The 23,572-nt window shown below is 41.6% G+C and overlaps 1 pseudogene across 1 annotated transcript in view; it reads right to left on the bottom strand.

Annotated features, from left to right (window-relative positions):
* Positions 1-12,038: 12,038 nt before the first annotated feature.
* Positions 12,039-23,572, bottom strand: part of LOC129533519 (uncharacterized) — a 29,239-nt pseudogene continuing 17,705 nt past the window's right edge. The window contains exon 3 of the transcript XR_008679801.2: positions 12,039-12,646. The product of XR_008679801.2 is annotated as an uncharacterized protein (transcript). The remainder of the gene's footprint in view (positions 12,647-23,572) is intronic.

Below are 23,572 nucleotides of genomic sequence, written 5' to 3'. Positions count from 1 at the left end.
AATGTAAATTCGCAAAAGACTCCCCAGCATGTATCAGCTTCTCCACCCTGGGAAGACAGAGGATGATTAGAGAATCTGGGACCATATCTCCCAATTCAGGAGGGCCATGTTAATAAGGAACTTTGCCAAAGTACACAGCAGGAAGAAGCCTTCAACAAAAGAAATTTCTAGATAACAGATGGGCCCAAATTTCTTCTATCTAGAAATCTATCCTTCTATCTGATGTGATGGGCACTTTAAGGGGTCTCTACCCAACCATAAGACCACACATGCATGCTTCACACATACACATGTGTGAGCATGTACCTGCACACATATGCCTCTCTGAGCTCTAGTACATGTGGGTCCAGGCAGCCATATTAATTGTCTATGTGAACATTTTGTGAGCTTTCTATCCAAACCATGCCACCCCAGGACCATAGTCTTGGAATTGTTCTGGACAGCCTGTATACCATTAAGGCATATACTATGACCAGAAATCAGGCAATCACATCCCTCCCTCAGAACCCTTTTAACCTTCTCTGACTTAATCTAAACTAATCAGATTTTTTTTCTGTGAATTTGGAGTTGGCACTGATAGGAATGGCTCTACTGTTTGCCTGAGTTGAGGGCTTTGTAAAATTGCCAGATAAGAGGCAGCCGTCTTCTGCCATGTGCTTGAAGAAATAGCAAAAGTTGGTGTAATAAGAGAAAAATAAAGCAGATACACAGTGATGAGTAGAGAGCAAGAGCCTCAAAAGTCAGAGACAGACACACACATAGAGACAGAGAGACAGAGACAGAGGGAGAGAGAGGAATTGTGTTACTTTCTGAACACTTTAAAATGCTGGTCCCAAACCTAGACATGTCTTCCCCTGGTGTTTCATGAGATAGATAGCCTATTTTCTTAGTGTCAGTCCTCCATACTGCTTGAATTAGCAGTAAAAGAGCTTTGGGGACAATCCCTAGCCAGGTGAGGGCTGGGCCCATCTAGGCTTCAGGGACAGATTTCCAGCAAAGCCACACAGCAGTTCTTCCCCACCACTGAGCAAAGGAGCCTTTGTTAGGCTAGGGTGCACCACCTGTGCACTGTCTGCCTGTCTTTTGTCAGAACCAGCCCCTCCTGCTAGCTTTTTAACATCTCTGTCCTTGCCAAAAACATTCAGAGTTGGAAGACAAAGGCATCAAGGATGCAGAAGAGAGGTCCTGGCAAAAGTGAGAGCAAAACCAGGGATTGCTGTGGACAAAGATAGCAAGGACAAGTCACTTCAGTGGGCTGTAATTCACAACTGAAAGCCACAGGCTGGAGTGCCTGTGGTGGCTGGAATACAATGTTCTACCATAAGGAAAATGAGGTGGGTAACTCCTTTCATTTCCACCACAGTGAAGGTCTACTCTTTCCTTCAAAAATATTTAATATACTATTCCAATTGTATTAAAAATGCAATACCAGCCAGATATGGTGGCTCCCACCTGTAATCCCAGCACTTTGGGAGGCCAAGGCAGGAGGATCACTTGAGTCAGAAGTTCAGGACCAGGCTGGGCAACATAGGGAGACTCCATCTCTACCAAAAAAAAAAAAAAAAAGTTGAGTGTGGTGGCACACACCTGTAGTCCCTGCTACCCATGATGCTGAGTCAGAAGGATTGCTTGAATCCAGGAGGCAGAGGCCGCAGTGAGCTGATTGTACCACTGTACTCCAGCCTGAGAGGCAGAGCAAGACCTCATTAAAAAAAGAAAAAATCAAGCAATACCCAACCTGGTCAAGTTCTGTCTCTTCTTGGCTCTAACACATGTCCTAGGTATCTGATCGCAGGACAGAAATCAGTACAGAAAGTATTTCACACCCTACCCCACCCCCAAAAAAAGCCAAAGCATGTCTGTCTACAGCTTACTCCATGGCACTGCATCATTCTTCACCCCACAACCTCCCCCCAGCCCCCACATCTTTCCTCCACCGTGCTCCCTGGATAAGCATCCCACTCATGCTTTAGACTGCCCAGAGGGAGTAATTTGGCACCACACAGGGCACCTTATTCTTGGAGTGCTAAATAGAAGTTAAGACTCGTGACTCTTCTCAGCTCTAATCACACACTAATTTCTCTGATAAAGCCACTTCAGGTTTCTGTTCAGCCCAGACCCTTGGCATCAGGCCTTGGAGCTGTTCTGGGCCAGGCTGCTGGACACACCATGTGATCTGAGCTCAAGCAGTCACCACATCCCTCCCCCATCAAACCTTTTAACCTGCTTTGTTTTGATTATTTTAAAATCCTGCCAAACCTATTAGGGCTAATGCTCCGCTGAAAGCAGCCACGACCTCCTGTCGGCACTTGGCACCGCAGGGCCATCCGTGACAAGGGGGGAACTCACAGTCCTCTCTGTAGGAGGCTAGCACCCTCTGCTTCCAAAGAGGGAAGGAGTGACTGCAGAAAAGGCACCTGCCACCTAAACCTCAGAAGTCAACGGCTCCCCTGCCCCTGCAGCTAAGGCCTCAGTTCTTTGAAGCATATGAGCAGCTGCAGAAGCAATGGTGGCCTCAAAAAGTCCCATCAGCAGCTCTCAGAGTTTGTCTTCAAAACAAAAGTGCACCTGTGTTTTGGCAAGCTTCAAAGGGGTTATGAGTTGTGAGCAAATGCAATGTGGTTGAGTGAGAAGTGCTTTGAGCCTATGACTGCACAGACACACTACAGCATCTGGCACCATGGCTGCTCTGTGACCTTCAGGAATCACTCTGTGGACCTTCGGCATAGAAGAGATTCACACCTGATCAGATTCACCCGAGCTTCAGGACCTGGGTTAACAGTTAAAGACCTTCCCAGCTTGTCCTTCCATGCCTCAGGTTTGTACTGCTTTCTTTAGCATCTAATAAACAGTTCCTGTCCCTTCCCCTTTGGTCTTGGCTCCTAGAATGCCCTTCCAACTCCCTACTCAAATCCAGCACATTCTCTAAGACTCAGCTTAAGTTACTTTTTCTTGAAGGCTTTCTTGGCTCCCACAGCTCTGAAGGCTCCTCCTACTATCCCATCAGGCAACTGCACACAACTATGCAGCCATTATAGACTGCTTTATGTTGTTCTCGATATTATGTCTGTGTTAATATTGCATCCTTCAATATCCTAAACTCCTCAAGGATAGGGTCCAAATCATTTTAGCACACTCCTGGATTGTGTGCTAAGATTAAAAAGAAAAAAATAATAAAATGGCAACATCCCAGGGCATCATTATTCTGCCACCCTTCCCCAGTAGTCACACTCTGAGTCAGGAGAACACAGCACTCTGTCATTTTCTAAAGGTCAGAAAAAGGTGATCGCGGTCAGCCAGTAAAAGTCGGGTGAGCCACGTCCATCTGGGTGTCCCTGCTGTCTATTTCTATGTAATCCTGTGCTTAGGGGGCAGTCAGTGATGCCAACAGTGGGGGCTTTCAATCCATAATTAAGACGTCTTTCCTTCAGCCCAAAATGTGGAGCAGCTCCTGATTCCTCCCTTGGCAGCCAAAAGGCTGATCTAGCCCCAACTGACTGCAAGAGGTAATGGCAGGACCACGAACCTCCTGCAGCTGCAGGGATGAGCCATGGGAGGCTGATAACCACCAGAAATGACCACAAGGACTCTATGGGTGTCCTTGGAGGCAAGGACTGGTTGAGAGAAGCATTGGGGAAAGTAGAAATGAGGCTTTGCAATGAAACTCTGAATAAAGCTAGCTCTATGGGCCTTTGCAGGTAAAAGCCCTAAATGACGGAAAGGTAGCAATCCCCATCCCCAACACTACTCTCCATATCCATGCAGGCACAACCTTCCACATGCCCCAGGAGCCCGGCAGCTTTTGAGGACCCTGCTCACTCTCAGTGGTAGAGGAGGAAGAGAAAGAGAGAAAATCCATTCAAAGCCAGGACCTAGCAGAGTCCAAATAAGAGGATATTTAAAAATAAATAAATAGCTCAATTCACTTTACAAAAGAAGACATAGAGGTGGCCAACTAGCATATGAAAAAATGTTCAACACCACCAATCATTAGAGAAATGCAAATCGAAACCACAATCAGATACCATCTCACACCAGTCAGAATGGCTATTATTAAAAGGTCAAAAAAGAACAGATAGTGGCAAGATTGCAGAGAAAAGGGAATGTCTATACATTGCTGGTGACTATGTAATTAGTTCAGCCATTGTGGAAAGCAGTGTGATTATTTCTCAAAGAACTTAAAACAGAATTACCATTTGGCTCAGCAATCCCATTATTGGATATATATCCAAAGGAATATAAATCATTCTACTATAAAGACGCGTGCACATATATGTTTATCACAGCACTATTTACTGTAGCAAAAACATGAAATCAACCTAAATGCCCATCAATGGTAGAATGGGTAAAGTAAATGTGGTACATATGCACCATAGAATACTACACAGCCATAAAAAGAATCAGATTATGTCCTTTGTAGCAACAAGAATGGAGCTGGAGGCCATTATCCTCAGCAAATTAATGCAGGAACAGAAAACCAAATGCCACATGCTCTCACTTATAAGTGAGAGCTAAACACTGAGTACATATGAATGCAAAGAAGAGGACAACAGACACTGGGGCCTACATAAGGGTGGAAGGTGTGAGAATGGAGTGGATCAAAGAACTACCAATTGGATACTATGTTTATTAGCTAGATGATGAAATAATTTGTACCCCAAACCCCCGTGACATGCAATTTACCTGTATAACAAACTTGCACCTGTACCTCTGAACCTAAAATAAAAGTTTATTTAACAAGTCAATTTAAAAGGATCTAGAGACTTGGTCATTGGCTAATTTCATTGCACCGGATCCATCACAGACAATAGATATTTGGGCTCAAATGTTTCTAGACTGGAGCATGGGATGAGGGAAATATTGTATCTTTTGTTTTGTCCTAAGGAGGAGAAACAAATTCCCAGGGTGTATTAGTCCATTTTCATACCCCCATAAAGAATTGCCCAAGACTGGGTAATTTATAACGGAAAGAGGTTTAATTGACTCACAGTTCAGCATGGCTGGGGAGGCTTCAGGAAACTTACAATCATGGCGGAAGGTGAAGGGGAAGCAAGGCACCTTCTTCACAAGGTGACAGGAAGGAGAAGTGCTGAGCTAAGGGGGAAAACCTCCCATCTCAGGAGAGCCATCAGATCTTGGGAGAACTCACTTACCATCATAAGAACAGCATGAGGGAAACCACTCCCATGATTTAGTTACAGCCACCTGGTCTCTCTCTTGACACATGGGGACCAAGGGATTATAGAGATTACAATTTAAGATGAGATTTAGGTGGGGACACAAGCCTAACCATATCATTCTCCCTCCAGCCCCTCCCAAATTTCATGTCCCTTTCACATTTCAAAAACCAATCATGCCTTCCAAACAGTCCCCCAAATTCTTAATTCATTCCAGTATTAACCCAAAAGTCCACGTCTAAAGTCTCAACTGAGACAAGGCATGTACCTTCCACCTAGGATTCTGTAAATCAAAATCAAGTTAGTTGCTTCCTGGATAAAATGGGGGTACAGGCACTGGGTAAATATACCCATTCCAAATGGGAGAAATTGACCAAAACAAAGAGGCCATAAGCCCCATACAAGTCCTAAATCCAATGGGAGAGTCAAATCTTAAAGCTCTGAAACGATCTCCTTTGACTCCATGTCTCACATCCATGTCATGCTAATCTAAGAGGTGGGTTCCCATGGCCTCAGGCAGCTCTGCCCCTGTGGCTTTGCAGTGTATAGCCACCTCCTGGCTGCTGTCTCAGGTTGGCATTGAGTGTCTGCAGCTTTTCCAGGTGCATGGTGCAAGCTGTCAGTCGATCTACCATTCCGGGGTCTGGAGGACAAGGGCCCTTTTCTCACAGCTCCACTAGGCAGTGCACCAGTAGGGACTCTGCATAGAGGCTCTGACCCCACACTTTACTTCCACACTACCCTAGGAGAGGTTCTCCATGAGGGTTCCACCCCTGTAGTAAACTTCTGCCTGCACATCCAGGTGTTTCCATATATCCTCTGAAATCTAGGCAGAGGTTCTCAAACCTCAGTTCTTGACTTCAGTGCACCAGCAGGCTCAACACCATGTGTAAGCCACAGCCTTGGAGCTTGTACCCTCCAAAGCAATGGCCTGACCTGTAAGTTAGCCCCTTTTAGCCATAGCTGGGACGCAAAGCACCAAGTCCCAAGATTACACAAAGCAGCAAGGCCCAGGAACAAGGCCTCTGGGCCTGTGATGGGAGGGGCTGCTGCAAAGGTCTCTGACATGCCCTGGAAACATTTCCCCCATGTCTTGGCAATTAACATTTGGCTCCTCGTTACTTAAGCAAATATCTGCAGCTGGTTTGAATTTCGCCTCAGAAAATGAGATTTTCTTTTCTATTGCATCATCAGGCTGCAAATTTTCCAGACTTTTAAACATAACTTCCAATTCCAAACTGTCTCTTTGTGAATGCATAAAACTGAATACTTTTGAAAACATCCAGGTCACCTTTTGAACATTTTGCTGCTTAGAAATTTCTTCTGCCAAATACCCTAAGTCTCAAGTTCAAAGTTCCACAGGTCTCTAGGATAGGGGCAAAATGCTGCCAGTCTCTTTGCTAAAGTATAGCAAGAGTGACCTTTTCTCCAGTTCCCAGTAATTTTCTCATCTTTATTTGAGACCACTTTAGCCTGGGCTTCATTGTCGATATCACTATCAGCATTTTGGCCCAAACCATTCAACAAGTCTCTAAGAAGTTCCAAACTTTCCCACATCTTCCTGTCTTTTTCTGAGCCCTCCAAACTGTTGCAATCTCTGCCTGTTACCCAGTTCCAAAGTCGCTTTCAAATTTTCAGGTACCTTTATAGCAGCACCACACTCTCTGTGGTACCAATTTACTGTATTAGTCAATTTTCATACTGCTATTAAGAATGGCCCAAGACTGGGTAATTTATAAAGGAAAGAGGTTTAATTGACTCACAGTTCAGCATGGCTGAGGAGGCCTCAGGAAACATATAATCACGGTGGAAGATAAAAGGGTAGCAAAGCACCTTCTTACCTTCTTCCCAAGGCAGCCGGAAGGAGAAGTGCTGAGCCAAGGGGGAGGGGCCCTTACAAAACCATCAGATCTCGTGAGAGCTCACTATCTTGAAAACACCATAAGGGAAAATCACCCCATGATTCAATTACCTCCACCTGGTCTCTCTCTTGACAAGTGGGGATTATGAGAATTATGGGGATTACAATTCAAGATGAGAGTTAGGTGGGGACACAAAGCCTAACTGTATCACAGGGGCAGTACTGTTAGGAAGAGAAATACAAGCATTAAAAAACAAGAAATGGAAATAAATGCACCCAGAAATGTCTCTAGGACTTGAAATAACATCTTTGCATGTGCCTTTGGCAGGGCTAGGCTTGCTCTAAGAGTCCTATCTCAGACACAGCAGTGTTTAACTGGGGCCTTCTTTTCCCTGGAGATGTCCTGTTCTCTTCTCACCATCTTCTTCGCATCTCACACTTCAGGACTTCTGTCCACTGCTCAGTTTCTCACCACTCACACACAAGCCCAACAGCCTCATGGCTGTCAGGAGAATTGTCTGTTATCAGGCTTATGTGAGATTAAATTTAGTCATTATCTTGGAAGAGAATTATCTCATGTTGACAAAATCCCTCAGAGTTCACCGTAGAGAACTTTAATTTCCACATTCAAGTGAGATTTGAATTTGATCAGGCATCAATTAAACTCTGTGCATTACATAGTGACCTAACTTCAAAAGAAAAGTCAGTGCTTGTGCTATGCTTGTTCAGCACGAAGGGTTTCGTTTCCTTCTTCAACCATCATTTGAGGTTACAGGTCAGACTCAGAAATAATGGGCCATACGTTTACAATAATACATAGGGGTTATGATTGCTGCTTTTAAAATGAGCCATAGCATTCTAAATTATAGGCTCATTTTCCTGGGTCAGCTTTGCCTCAATGAGGACAGCACCATGTGGCACTTAAGAGCAAAGCTTTGGGACCAGACAGGCCTGTGTTCAAATATTATTCCATCACACTTAGCCATGTCAGATTGAGCAATTCACTAACCTCACCAAGCTCAGTTTCATAATCTATAAAGTGGGAATTAATAAAATCATGTATATAGAAAGCATAACAAAGTGCCTGCTATAGGATAAGCAGTCAATAAATGGCAGCTGCCACTCATCTGTACCTCTCTTAGAGTAGTTATCATTTTCTACATTAAATAACTTATTTAATTAGCAAATATTTGTCAACCATATACTAAGCCATTGGGGAAAATAATAGAGTAACTAAACTCGTGCTCTCTGCCCTCAAAGAACTTATAATTTTGGAGTGAGACATGTTTTTTTATCAAGCTTATGAGACTGTGTATATAAAGTGTTTCAAGAGCATTGGAGGCCGGGCGTGGTGGCTCACGCCTATAATCCCAGCACTTTGGGAGGCCAAGGCGGGAGGATCACGAGGTCGGGAGATGGAGACTATCCTGGCTAACAGAGTGAAACCCCGTCCCTACTAAAAATACAAAAAAAAAAATTAGCCAGGCGCGATGGCCAGCGCCTATAGTCCCAGCTACTCAGGAGGCTGAGGCAGGAGAATGGCTTGAACCCAGGAGGCGGAGCTTGCAGTGAGCCGAGATCACGCGGCTGCACTCCAGCCTGGGAGACACAGCGAGACTCCCTCTCAAAAAAAAAAAAAAAAAAAAAAGAGTGTTGGAGAAGGAGCATCCAAACTGACTGAATATATCCAGGAAGGCATTGTAGAAAAGACAGCTCTTGAACATGGATTTCAATGATATGCATTTATTAGGACACAAGTGCAGGCAAGCCACTCTAGTGGAGAACATAGCATGTACCGAGTCTCAGAGGCATGAGAGAGTAGAGTTCATTCACGTAATCGCGAACTGGTCTGTCATACCTGGTGAGGAGAGGTTAAAACAAAGATGAAGAGCTGGATAAGAAAAGGTCATTGTAAGCTCCCTGAAAGGAATGAAAGGTTTGATCAGTTTTGTATATTGAGGATAAGGCCCAGCTCATATTCATGTGTACCCAGCACAGAGACCTGCACATAGCAGACGCTCAATAAATGTTAGTTGAAAAGACAAAGAATGAATGGAGCATCTCAGTATTACTATCTCACTTTCAGTAATCAGATCAAATTTGTACGGGGTAGGGGTTCCTAAGGCAGAACTGGATGTTCCCAAATAAATCTGGACCACAGCCCTTTGTATCTTCTACAGGGAAATCCCCAAGGCCCTTTTAATCATCTTACACATGTTGGACCACAGAACATACCTGAACACACTTTTCCAGCTCTCTGACCATGATAGAATTAGTTTATACTCAGGCGAGATTGGCCCTTTCTGGGCATTTTCATTTTTGCCCCCAAGCAAATACTTACTGTAGGGTTTGAGTATGAAACAGTATCTGTGGTGGAACAACTCAAGTTTCTTTCAAAACAAAGGATTTAAATATATGGTTCAGGAATTCAGAAAAGTCAGAGCCGGTCCTAAAGTCTGCAAGCATATCTGGTGTAGGAGCAGAAGAAGGGCTGGACTTGTGAGGTGGAGAATGGAGGAGATCCACAAGAAAAGAAGAAAGATGGTTTCTGCCAGGCTGTTCTAGGAAAAGAGAAATAGAGTGAACCCTGTTGCTTCCCTCATCTTCTAAATGCTGCATTTCTTTATTAATCATTTTTCTCCGTATTCACCATGCATTTCACTGTGGCCAGAAATGTTATTTAAGCTTATAATTTGTACTTTGGTTATTGTTGGCACTTAAATGAATATTGAATAGTGATGACAATTGTGTGTATAGAAGCACCATCCAGCGGACTGATGAAGGGAAAACCTACATGCCACACCAAAAATGCCTTATGAGGCCCAGTTTTCAGGATTCAGCTTCACATACTCCCTGGCTTTTCAATATTACACAGTAAAACTGTAAATCAGAAAGCATGAACAATGTGCTTTCCAAATTTATTGGTTTTGATAGGCACTGAAAAATATCTTCAGGATTTCGTTATAAGGTGGGGTAAGCTGGCTGCTTCTGAGGTCAAAAGAATGTAACCCTATTAACAACAAGAGGAAGAGAACAAGAATGCTTTGCTCGGTAGAGTGTTCCATAAAGGGTTTGTCAAAATTTCTCCTGGAGAGAGAGCAAGTTGCACACTATTTCCCTTGGTTTTATTTTGTGTTGTCTCAAAGGTCCACTGTGAAGAAGATTCTAAACAGAATTAACCTTGGAGAGAAAAGTAGCAACTTTGGTATTCATTGTTTTTTACATCATATATACCATTTCCTTTCTCTGACCTTCAGCATTAGTTAGAAGGCAAGAGCAGAAGACAGAATTGTACTTTGAAAGCTCAAGAGGCTTTTGTTGTTCACATTCAAGAGTGAAGTCTAGATCTCCCTGCTGAAAGAGCTCCCTGCCTGTGCTAGATTAAAACAATCAGGATGCTTTTCTCTGTGGAATGAACATTTTTGCCATTCAGTGAGATTCCATTTTCCTTCAAAAGGTCTGCCTGGCGAGGTTAGCACCACATGTGTGAACTCATATTCTCACATGGTGGTCAAAACCGTGCTTGTTAATTAGATGCCATCATGGTTTGGGTAAATGGTTACAATCACTTTCCATTTGTCTCGTTAGCAACTTCACTCTTGGAGTCAGGCTTCCAGCTGCCTGGGGAGGACAATCTAGAAAGAGTTAAAAAGACCCTACTACCCTTGTCCATAGATATATGCAGCAACCAGGAGCTACTGGCAAGAAATGTGGCCATTTTCAATGTGTTTGTTGTCATTATTTTGCAGAGTACCATAACCCCTTCAAGGAGTTCTGTATTTTGTATCAGCAAACATATATTAAGAGTCTTCCATGCCCAGGCATTGTGGGAGATAGAGGAATACAATAGCCTATACTATACAGCGTTTTCTTGGAAGGTGGTTATGTGTCAGTAACAATAATCTAGGGGAAAAAGTATAAGTGCCTTAAGAGTGTTTCAGATAAAATGTTATGAGAATTCAAAAGGGGAAGTTATTGATTACTTCTGGCATTTGAGCTGTGCTTTAAAGGGTAGGTATAATTTGGACCTATCTGGAAAGCATTTCAGAGGCATTGTCATTTGAAAGCTTTCTATTTTTACAGTAAATATTCTAAAATAAATAGGTGGGTTTTTTTGTTTGTTTGTTTTTCAGATGAATTTTCACTGTGGCAAAAGTTGCCTGGAGCGAGCAAATATTTCAAAGAAGACGCCAGACAGTGGGAAAGCACAAGCTGGACCCATGAACTTTCTGGATTCACATTTTCACTTACAATAGGCAAAACTTTGACAACCTCAGATATAAGTGATAGAAACAGAAGTTTTTCAGTAACTTTTTTGGGAGGTATGTGACCAGTGGAGATACGTTCAAACTCCTGTCCCAAAGCAGAAGGGGGCCCACAGTGCTATCTCTGGCTGGGTATTAGAGGCTTATGGAGGGGTTGCTCTGCAGGCTAGAAGTATAGGTACAGAAGGTAGCACCTGGGCCTAGAGACTGGATATGTGAGCAGGCTAGCCTGCTAGAGTTGTCAATCTAAAGACAGCATGGTGAGGCCATGGTGAATCTAGAGCATGAGATCAAGTCCAGCAGTTCCCTGAGGTACTAAGGCTGACCACAGGACTCATAATATTGTGCACAATGGACAAGGCCTGCAGAGAGCCAGGAGTCATGAGAGTTGCACTTTCAGTCATGTAATGTAATGATGGACCCTTCAGCAAGCCTGCAAATAAGACAGGAGACTCTCCAGGAAACGGGTGCCCACCTGGGTCAGGCACACTGGTCCAGCTATGGAGATTCTGAAATTTGCATGTGCCACCACAGGATGAAGCTGTTGCCCTGCAACTCAGTGGGGTTGTGCCAACAGGAAAGGCTCACTTGGCAGCATCATGGAAGCAGGTTGTTCAAAGAAGCATTTATTAGGAGGTGAAGGGGAAATGCCTAAATTCTCCTCTGAGGCCTAAAATCAGAGCAGGGAGAAGTGCTGCTGGCATTGCCGAAGGAATTTTAACCAGTGGGGGACAATAAGAGAGACTGAAAAGTGCAGCCAGGTCCATCCTGTGCCTGGAACAACCTGTAGGTCACAGAATCTACACTTTCTTAGTGACACAGTGTAATACAGTTAGTCCATCATGTCATCTAAGAACTCTTGTAGGGATGGGTACTGAATCTTACTTAGTTTATTGGTATGAGTACTTTTGAAGTGAACAAACTAGTATTAAACTGCTTTGCTACCCCATTTAGAGAAATGCACAGGATTCTGAGTAGAAGCTTCAGCCAACAGAAGCATGACTCCTCTGAATGTAACCAAGCCTTTTTTCCTTTCATTCTTTTTTGCTGGCATTTTTAACCCATGAATCATGAAAAAAATTTCCCCCTAAAGATCACTGTTTCATTAAATAGATAACCATCTTCCAGCCAACTCTGAGATCTGTCTGCCCATGGCCACAATGTCCAGATGCTAGGTTCCATCACTGTAATCTGGAGACACAGGCATCCATGCAATTCTTCCCCTGGTTCATAATGATATTTTGAAATACAATCTGCTATTTAAAACAGCTGTTGTTGATTTACTTGGGACACATGCTGATTTTACGTCAAACAGAATGTCATGTGAACTTCTCCAAGGAGTCCTAGGGAAAAAAAGAAGAGCACAGAAGATAAGAACAGCATTTATAAATGTTTGCCTACATTGGAATCCCAAATATAAAATGTTTTGACACTCTGAGAAATAGCATACCTATGTAACTGACTTAATATTTCTTATTCCATCCTCCAATCTCATATGCTGATATGAACAAGGAGAAAAAAGAAAAAAATCCCCTACTGACAGTGAAATGCTTGTTACACTGATGAAACCTTTGATAAATACTAAAAAATATATATTTTCAGGGAAGTACCTTACCTCTTCAAGTCTTCTATTTCTGTTCCATCTTCTTTTCCCCTCAACCTCAACTAATTTCCATCATCATTATTTTCCCTGAAATTAATGCAAATTTATCTGATTTTAAAAAGATTTCTTGTGTAAAAAGCACTTCGAAGGCATAAAATGGGAATGGGGGCTTCCTTTTTAGCTTCCTATCTCCAGTAGCTAGCACAGAGCCTGGCACGTATGGGCATTTAACGAATTCCTAAATAATTAAGTTGAATAAAGAGTGCGGTTAGTACCCCAGAAAGGAGTTGCTGAGGACTCCCTAAGCAGAAATTAGCCTCTCCTTTAACATTATCCCCTCTCTCCTGCAGATTGATATTTATCTCCACGGTCCAGCTCTGTGATCACCTCCCTCACCTTGCCAGTCACCATCAGTAGCCCCCCCACCTTCCAGCACTGGGCCTCTCTGTTCTGCCTCGAGGTGTTATATCAGTCTGTGCCCCTGACTCTCAGTTCTGCTTTCTTCAATGTACTGGAGCCAACTCTCACCCTGGCTTGCTTTTTCACCAGCTCACCTCCATTCTCACCCTAATTGCCTCCATCCGCAGTCCCTACACTGACACATCAGTGTTTCAGGAAAGTGAATTACAAAAGAACCCAGGTTGATTTTTGTTTGTTTGTTTTGTTTGTTTGTTTGTTTTTTCAGTTTTGCTCCAAAAGCCCATTCCAAAGCACATCCAAGTGGTCAGTTTCCCTTGCGGTGTATCCTTGTGATGTATTGGCATATCTAGGACTCCTTAGGGAGAAAAAAACTGCAGGAGTTATAAAGAATCAGCAACTACACAAACATGGCTACTGAACATCACTGTGAGAACAAACAGTAGTGCACTGGAGTTAGCCAACACAGCAGGCATTTTCTGATTCCATAAGGAAGACCTGATGTCCTTATGCATCAAAAGTTAAACATGACAAACAGATTTTCAAAGAAATTTAGATGGTATGGTGAATTAATAAGATTTTTTAAAGTCACTATGAAGCATCTACTATATGCTAGTCTTATTTCAGATGCTGAGGATACAACAGTAAACTTCGCTTTCAGGGAACTTACCTTTACTTGGAAAGACTGAGAAAACGAAAAACAAAAGCAAGTTAAAAACAAAAAATAAATGATGTAACTTTAGACACTAATAGATGCTCTAAAGGAAAATTAATCAAGTTGAGAGATTGTGGCGACACAGCAGGGACTCAAGGACCATTTTAGGTCAGATGGTCAGGGAAGGACTCTGGATAAAATCCTTTAAAATCTGGAAGAGAAACTTCAGGCAGAGGAAACAGGAATTGCAAAGAGCCTGAGAAGAAAATAAGCCTGGCATGTTTAAGGAACCCAAGAAAGCTCAGATGACCAGAACAGAATGTGTAATGGGGACAAAAATAGAAAATAAAATTAAATCTGATGTGAGATTTATTGGCCAGTGTAAAGAATTTGAGTTGGAGGATTTTGAATGAGAAGTGAAAGAATCTCACTGAGATTTTAAAAGATCTTTGAAGGTGATGTGTGGACACTGGATTTTGGGCAGTCTAGAGTGAAAGCAAAATCCATTACAAGACTTTCACCCTAGTCCAAATGAGAGATGACGGTGACTTAATAGAATGATAGAATAGGATATTAATGACTTAATAGAATGATCAAGTGATAGGATAGTAGTAATGAACTTGGTGGAGAATAGTTGGATATATAATTTGAAGAATGGACAGGATTTGCTGATGGGTAGGATTTAGGATATGAAGGAAGAAGATTCAAAGTTAACTCCTGGAACTTTGGCCTGACTAACTGAATAGATGTACTGAACATGCTAAGTTTGAGAAACTTATTAGATAGACACTGGCAATGCCACAGAGGCACCTTGATGGGAGTTTGGAATTCAAAGGACAAGTTGAGGCTGGAGATAATATTTACAGCCATGAAACTGGATGGAGTCACCTAACAATACAGAGAAGACAAAAATCTGATAAATAAGCCCCCCCAAACTCCAAAACAGTGGTCAGAAAGAAGATAAGGAACCCATAGAGAAGCCTGAAAAGTAGTTGAGGAGACAGAATGAGTATGAGAAAATTGTCACAGCCTGGAGGTCAAGTGAAGAGTGTTTCAAGAAGTAAAAAATTGTGTCAAATGATGCAGAGTTCACGAAGAATGAGTGCTGTAAGGTGATCACTAGATTCAGCAATGTGGAAGTCACTGGTGACTTTACCAGAACAGGTTCAAATGAGTGATGAGAACAAAGCCTGATGAAATGAGTTAAAAACAGACTGGAAGATGAGCAAGCGGAAGGAGAGTATAGACAACTCCACTGAGTGTTTTGTCATGGAGGGGAGCAGTGCAAGTGGGCAGTAGGTGGAGAAAGACATGGGAGTGGGAATTAAAGTTCTTTTGTTTTTGTTCTTTTAACATGAGAAATATTAAGAGTTTTTGTATACCCATGGGAATGATCCAGTTGATGGGGAATATTAATGATACAGAACACAAGATGAACTTCTGGAGTTAAGTAAGTAAAAGGAGATGAGCTGCAGTTACTAAGTGAATAGAGAAACTGGCTTTTGATAGGACAAATTGTTCTAATCTAAATGCTTTTCTTTCAGAAGAAAATACATTAATTGCTTCCTTTTTTTCCTCCCTTAATAAATACAACCTTGTGAGTTAACTCTAAAAGAGAGTTACTACCTTTTCACACACCGGAAAGCTAAAATAACACGGTCAAGTGATTTGTCCAAAGTCACATACAGCCAGGCCTCATTCCCTGAGTTTCTGATGCCTTATCAATGGTTCTTTCTGCCTCTCTACACAACATGTGTGTCAGAGTCAGGCAATGGAAATGTCACTCTCAAGGGCCAATTCAAAGCCACAGGTTTAGACTCTCGTGGAAATTAAGTAAGGCAAACTTTTGACAAATTCATTCAAAAAAAGTGTTTTCAACTTCAATCTGCACCTGTCTTTTCCCCAATCAGCCTAGATCAGAGATTCAGAGCTGACGGATGGTCTTTATGACTTATCAAGGGAGCACTCCTATCCCTTCTATTCTGCCAGTCCTTCCAGACGGATTTTTTTCTCAAATGGCAGTCTTATCAAGGATATAGTTTATTCTGCTAGCAAATAGCCAAGGGACAGGCTAGAAACAGATAGGCAGCAGAGGGAAGATGGTCTGGAATTATCAATTTGCTGGGCCTCATGCTCAAACGTATAATTAACAGTTGATAATTGTTCTGGGTTGGGCAGAGTCCTATAATGGTTAGATCAAGGCATAGTTTACTGTACTTAAATCTGGGCATTTACAATTATTCTCCCCTTAATATAAATTAGGAAGTTGGAAGCTCTCTCTCTCTCTTTTTTTTTTTTTTTTAACAACTCTACTACCACCTAACTTGCCCTTTAAAAATATGCTCAGATTCTTCCAAGGATAAGAGTGAGAGACAAGAGGATATGAATCCAAAACGTGGTTTCTGCTGTTTTGCCACATCTGCTCAAAATTCCACAGCTGGCACTGCCTCCTAGAGATTACCAGAATGACTAATGATTCACACAGCTCCCAGTCTTAAATGTGCTCGGGAAAATGTTCAGGGATTTGACCACAGCTTTTCAACATCAAGAATGAGAGGTGTGAGAGCTCCCAGACATCAGCTAGTTCATCTCTTGCCAGATCTGGATTTTTCCCTTCTGGATAAGATTCTAGCAGATGCTTTAGCTAGTCTTGTTTTAAATGTCTTAAATGATGGCACTCCCTCCACTTTCCAAGGGTAAGGCTTTTTCACAGTCCAGTGGATCTTATCACCAGTCTGTATTTTCCAGAAACTTGCCTGAAATTTATCTTTTGTTAATTTCTTAACATAACTCATGTTTATTCACTTTGGCAACTCACCTGCAAGCAGCCTCTCTCCCTCATTGGCAATTAAGCAACTAAGTCTACAAGCGAGAGATCATCAGCCAATGTCTTCCCTCTATTTCTTTTTCTTGCTGGATAAATCCAGCATGCCAAGAAGTTCTGTGCACTGAACACCCAGTGGTTTTCTGTTCATTTTACTCTGTCTCTTCAATTATCACCTCATCACTCTCAGCCACCGCGTGGACTGTTCCTATCTACCAAGCTTGGCAGGGGACTCAAGTATCAACACAATGCAGTCATTCTCACTGATTCCTGGCCCTGACCCTACAAGGATTCACAACAAATTCCATCCTGTCACAGATTGCAGCATGGGGATGGTTAACAGAAGATACACACTGCAGCAAGGTCAATGTAGAAGACTCCACCCATCACCAAGTGGCTCCGTGTTTTCTGCTCTGATGGTATCTTGTCCACGCTCATGCCAGCATCTCTCTACGCATCAAACCCACTGCTACTTTTCTTCTAGCCCATTCTTCTCACTCTAGACACTACTTTTGGGCCCCTTAGCTCTTCACTTCCAAATTTTCTCTCAACCTTCTTCTCTTTGTACCTCACAGCTCTCATTTGAATCTTGCTGCATATTTTCTCAGCTGAATATTTTAATCACATTCGTCTTTTCCTCCTCTGCTGTAGACAACCCTGTGGGCTAAATAAGTCATATTATTTCTTTCACTTTTTCACATACTGGAAAATTAAGACAGCATAGTCAAGTGACTTGTCTCAAGTCACAGCTAATATCAGGATCAGAGCCAGCACTCATACCCTGAGCCCTATCCATAGTTCCTCCTGATTTCCTACACAACACATGCATCAGTGACACACAATGGACACAGGTTTTGCTATTGACTCCCCTATTATTCCAGGAAGGTGCTACATACCTAAATATACTTACTTTACATGCTGTAAAAAATCAACTTTCTAACTTTCCTTTTTACAAGAATTGTGTCTTGGATGTTATTTTAAATTATTAAAAGCAAAAGACAAGTATAGTCAACAGTAATTTATTGTACTTTTAAAAATAACTAAAAGAGTATAATTGGTATGTTTGTAACCCAAAGCAATGATAAATGCTTGAGGTGATGGATACTCCATTTACCCTGAGGTGATTATTACATATTGTATGCCTATATCAAAATAACTCAAGTGCCTCATAAATAATACATCTACTATGTACCCATAAAATTTAAAAATACTTATTTTTTAAAAAACAAAGGAACAGTTTCTTGCAAAGTTAAATCACTTTTTTCCCTTTGCATTTAGACCAAATATATTTTGCTATGCAGAAATGCCTAAGTAAATTATGTGATAACTGAAAAGTAGTTTAATAGAATTTCATTTGATTTTTTAAAAATCCATTAAGCTAAGGATTTATAAAGACATTTTTTCTTCTGCTCAATACTTGCCTGAACAAAACACCCACCCAGCCAAAATCAAACAAAAAGCTTCTTTTGTCTTCATGAACTGATGTCACTTGAGTTGTACTACTTTAGAATCCACAGGACTAGAGTGACAAAACAAGCAACTGGAATGTGAACAACATCAGGGAGAAGTGACTCACATACCTGCTTACTGGCTATTAGACCTCTTTAAATTTCCCACACAATATCAACTATGGTCTGCTTCAATTTCCACACTGTATTTTAAGAGTTTTTGCTTCAATACTCTAGTATAATTTCTAAAAACACAAGGCTTCACAGCTATGGCCAACTGCTTATCCCAGGCAAATTAAATTAAGCCCCTGGCATGCAACTTAAAGTTTGTTTCGCCTAATTGAGCAGCTAATGGGTATGGATGAATCTGAGGTGCAGATAAAAATATTGTTTTCAAAGAGCCTTTCTGATTACCATGCTCTGAAATAAGCAAAGAAAAATATTTATGCAGCCATTTTTATAATCGTGCTCAAATCCATTCGTTAAGCTCCTGGGAAGATTTCAGAAAACTCTGTCCTATCTTTCCTGCTCATTGCTGGGTGACCTGCTCATTGCTAAAGAAGGTTAAAATCCTTCACCAGCGATTTTCTGTATTGTGTCAACACCCAGTCATCTTTAATATGACTTGTGGCAAAATAACCTCTTCCTATTGCCAACATGTGTCTTCACTCAAGGACTGTGTGGGTCTCTATTCCAATGAAGCACCATTCTAATAAAGTGCCTCATCTAATAAATGGCCCTGGTGCTGCTGTGCCACTGCAACAACTGTTAGTGGGATGGAGGAGAGAAGAAACAAATAAATAGTTGGGGAGGAGTCTCTGAGACATCAACATTCTGGAACGTGTATTATTTACCTATCATTTTGCTGTGTTTTCATGTATTAAGTGTCAGAGAAGATGGCCCTCTTTCCCAGTGAATCTCCTTTTCATTGCATCTTTTTAAAGTAAGCTTTCATTAACGACAAAGCAAATATATGTATTATTTTCCAAAACTTACAATCATAAAATAAACTTCATGCCATGTTAAAGTCAGTTAAACACTGGGGCTCGGTGGCTCACTCCTGTAATCTCAGCACTTTGGGAGGCAAAGGTGGTCAGATCACTTGAGGCCAGGAGTTTGGGACCAGCCTGGCCAACAAGCCAAAATCCTGTCTCTACTAAAAATACAAAAATTAGCCAGGTGTGGTGGTGCATGCCTGTAATCCCAGCTACTCGGGAGGCTGAGGCACGAGAATCACTTGAACCCAGGTGGTGGAGATTGCAGTGAGCCAAGATCATGCCATTGCATTACAGCCTGGATGACAAAGAAAAAAAAAATAAAAAAGTCAGTTAAACAAAATTTTGAAGACAACTATTTTAAATGACAGCTATCATTGTGACAGATTTATCTCAAATTCTATCCATTCCATCCATTGTCCTTGTAAACATGGGCATTTTGGGGGAGGGGGGTTCTGTGTGTTTTTCTTTTTCTTTTAGTTTTGATTTTCTTCTTAGATCTCTTACCCATTTGTAATAAGAGAGTGAAGAAATACCATGGATATAGATGAAAAAACCCCAAGGCCACAGCAAATGTTCCAGAGGCATCTGAAAACTGAAGTCAGGTTACTGCGTGGATAATTCTCAAGCAAATGGATGCCTTTATGGTCCTCCATGCATTTACTTCATTTGGTCCACAGGTGAACTTGTCACATCACATTTACAGCAAAAAATCCTTTATGTTTCAGGTTTTCCTGAACCTTCAGTGAGTTTCTATTAGACATGTTCTGTTTCCAAGTAATCTGTTTTCCACCCCTGTGTCCAGGAAATGATTATCAGAAAGGAAGAGAGAAAAATGACATCATAATGTAATCTGGCCCCTCTTTTGCTGGGCTGGGAACACAGCATCTGGCAGAGACTTTCAAGTGTCAGATACTACTTTATCCATCTATTTCTGAAGTTCATTTAATAAATAATGGAGACTGATATGAAAAGGCTTCTAGTTCTACCAATGGAAATCCCTCACCCTGGCTATGAAACAAACTTTAAAAAAGAAATTGTGACTTTTCTGATGTTAGTTTGCTTCAGATGAAACTTGTTCTTATTCCTAGCTTGAAGAAGAAAATTTCACCCTTTGCCCCTTTAAGGCTGTATAACTTTTCTTCCCACAAACTAACAGTATCTCCACAAGGCACTACTGTCCAGGTTGAGATGAAGGTTCCAGTTGCATTCTCTTCTGGGCGCACGTCATTTTGTTTGCTGTTCACTTATCACATCAAAATGCATAGCAAGTACTAGCTTCCCGTCAGATAACACATATACATGAGCTATATGCACTCATGTGTATACACATATAACTCAAACTAACTTTCCCCTTTCTGTAAATTCAAATTATGTCCCCTGATGTGGTCCATCCTGGAGGTCACGCACAGAGCTCTTACCTGAAATGGAAGGGAAGATAGGAAGGAACCTAACACATATTTAGCATCTACTATATGTATATAAAATTAAGACATATATTATCTTATTTTATCCTCACAACAACCCTGTCAGGTATACATTATTACTTCTATAGATGAAACAAAATAAACTCAGAATGGTAATAGTCACTCATGTTTGAGTGTCCTGGCCAAGAAAGACACCTTCCTCTTTCCCAAGTCTTTATTGTAATCTCACCTATGCACATATATCCAGGACTAATTCTCAATCGGAGGAAATTTCTAAAAGGGCCAGAAAAAAGGAGCACTGCTCAGTCTTCACGCTCACAGCAGTTTCCTCCTTGAAAGTTTCCATGGCAGGGCCATCACTTGGGGCCAGGAGCAGTGGAGGAGCACCTGGAGGTGGAGATCTTTTCTTCCTGCCTGTCAGGGCTCTGCTCAGATGCCATCCATCTCACAGGCCCAGGGAGTGTTTAATGAAGCCGATTTGGATCAGTGGAGATTGGTGTTTAGGCTGTTCTCCAAGACTCCTAAAATGGCCGGGAAATGTGCCCATTTTTGGCTTGCTGTTGTTTTATTTTTAAATAATCTTCTTCAACAACTTTTTAGGTGCCTGTTCTATGGAAAGCTCTTTCAATTATTCAAATCAAGTCAATCAGAATTATTGAGAACCTATTCTGTGCCAGGAACAGCTGGAGTATACAAAAATCTGTAAGATGCTACTCCAGGAACTTAAGAAGGATGAAATAAAGTCACAAATAATGCCAAGGGGTTGAATACAAGAGCTATAAAGAAGTCATAGGTAAAGAACTATGAGAATTCAGACAAAGGAGACATCCTTTCTTGTTGGGAAAAATCAGAAGAGACATCATGGATAGGAAACAAGCATTAGACAGACCTTTAGGAATTCATTCACTTGGTCATTCAGTCAACAAATACACAGTGAATATTTACTATGTACCACGCATTTGTTAAGAATCGGATATACCAGAGGGATATAATCCCTGCCTTCAAGGCATTGGCATTCTAGCAATGAGAAAGTAAACAACTAATTATAGCATGTATGGATATTAAGAATTGAATGACCAGGATGAACTGATAGTATTAAGAGGGGTAGGAGGTATATGGTATCAGTGGGGGTGGGGGAGGTGCTTCAGAAAAGTGGTCAAGAAAGATCTTGCAAGGGAAGTGATTTTTATTGAAGACCTAAAGACTAAAGAGGAGTCAGCCATTTGAATAGCAAGGGTAAGAATATTCATGAGACTGAAAGCAGAAAGTAAACATTTCCTAAAATGAAAAATAATTTGGTGCTCTCAAGAAATTCTCAAAAGGTCACTGTGTTCAGAGAATAGGAGCAATAGGCAGGCTAGCTTGCGACGAAGTTGGAGAAGCAGGTGGGGTTCAGATCTTGCAAGGCAGTTAGTTATGAGTGGAAGTCTTGATTTTCTCCTAAAAACAGCAGGACTTTTGACAGGTTTGATTCTGGAAAGTGGCATGAGGCCAGTCTGCAATTAGGAAAGAAAAGTCAAGTCAGAGTACCAAGTGGAGAATGGGGTGGATCTGGGAGGTGAATTAGAAAACTGTAGCATTGCTCCATTTGTGACAATGTGTTTTACACAAGGGTGAAGCTGGGAGACATAAATGTAGATAAATTCAAGATACATTTTGGAGAAAGAAACAATAAGAATTTACTAGACTGAGGTGAAGCAGGGCATTTACATAGATAAAGCAGCATAAACAGAAATTCAGAGGAGATAAATGGTAGGTCTGTGTGGGCTTCAGTGAGACAAGATCAGTGTAACTCTTTCTTGCAACAGAGCCCTGGGCCATAGAATAGCATTATTCATCTTTGAATGTGGAACTAGACCCTGTTTCCACTCCTTAATTCCAGCTTTAATTCCCCTTCCCCTGCTCCTGGTCTCCATCCACGACTCATTACAATTAAAAAAAGTATGGATTGTAAGACTTCACAGATACCTAAGCAAACAGTGAAGCCAACATTCTCCAAAATGTATTCTGCGTGTCACTTGTTATATGAGATGCTTCTTGAGAAAAAAAAAGTTGGAGAGCTCTGTGGTCAAATAAGTTTAAAAGATGATTTTCATTTTCTTTTTCTGGAGAGTGACAAAAATATTAACATGTAAACACTCTGAGATGTCCTTCAGTAAAGAAACTTACTTATCTTTGTTTAATGGTTAACCCACCTTTTTCCCAAACAAATAGGACCTTAGGCACATTAGTCCATAGACCAACCCCAGGAATCCTGTGGAATCACTGACTTGGCTCACAGGACAAGTTACATAATTACCCAGTGCAAAATGAAAATGATGAGCCTTTTGTTTAAAAATCATTAAGAAATTCAAGACAGTGACAGCAAAGCACTAAGCCAAGTGTGGGGCTGTTCTACATGAGGGCTCCTCTGGGACTGCACAGAGCTTGCATGACCATGAAGTCAGCCTTGTAGTACCTCAAGTTACAGAGGAGGAAACAACCCAGAGAAGTAAAGTGGCCTCCCATGATCTCACATTAGGTAAACATTGACACTGGATCTTCACCCTGTGCCTTCTGACCACTTATAGCATACCGACTTGGCTTCTACAAGATGAACCAGATAATTTGGGGGATGGGCCATTTGTGATTGATGCCTCAGTCAGGCGCAACGGCATCATCTTTGGTTTTGCTCCTGCTATGGCAGGCACCAACCCTAAGGGGCAACCTCTGGCATGACTTGCCTCTAGCTTGTCTTCAAGCTAATTTCATTGCTTTTTCCTGTCATCACTCTGGTTTATTGTCAGCAGTCACTGAACTTAATCACTACCCTAACAACAGTTCTGGGGATAATGTGTGTCTTCAAGAAATATTGTGAACTGCCTAATTAGAGATGAGTCAGAGAGTAAGGCTAGAGGAAG

Source organism: Gorilla gorilla, chromosome 4 (genome assembly GCF_029281585.2).
Source record: "Gorilla gorilla gorilla isolate KB3781 chromosome 4, NHGRI_mGorGor1-v2.1_pri, whole genome shotgun sequence".
NCBI classification, from domain to species: domain Eukaryota; kingdom Metazoa; phylum Chordata; class Mammalia; order Primates; family Hominidae; genus Gorilla; species Gorilla gorilla.
Note: the sequence above shows the minus strand (reverse complement) of the source record. Positions and strands in the feature narration are given on the sequence as shown.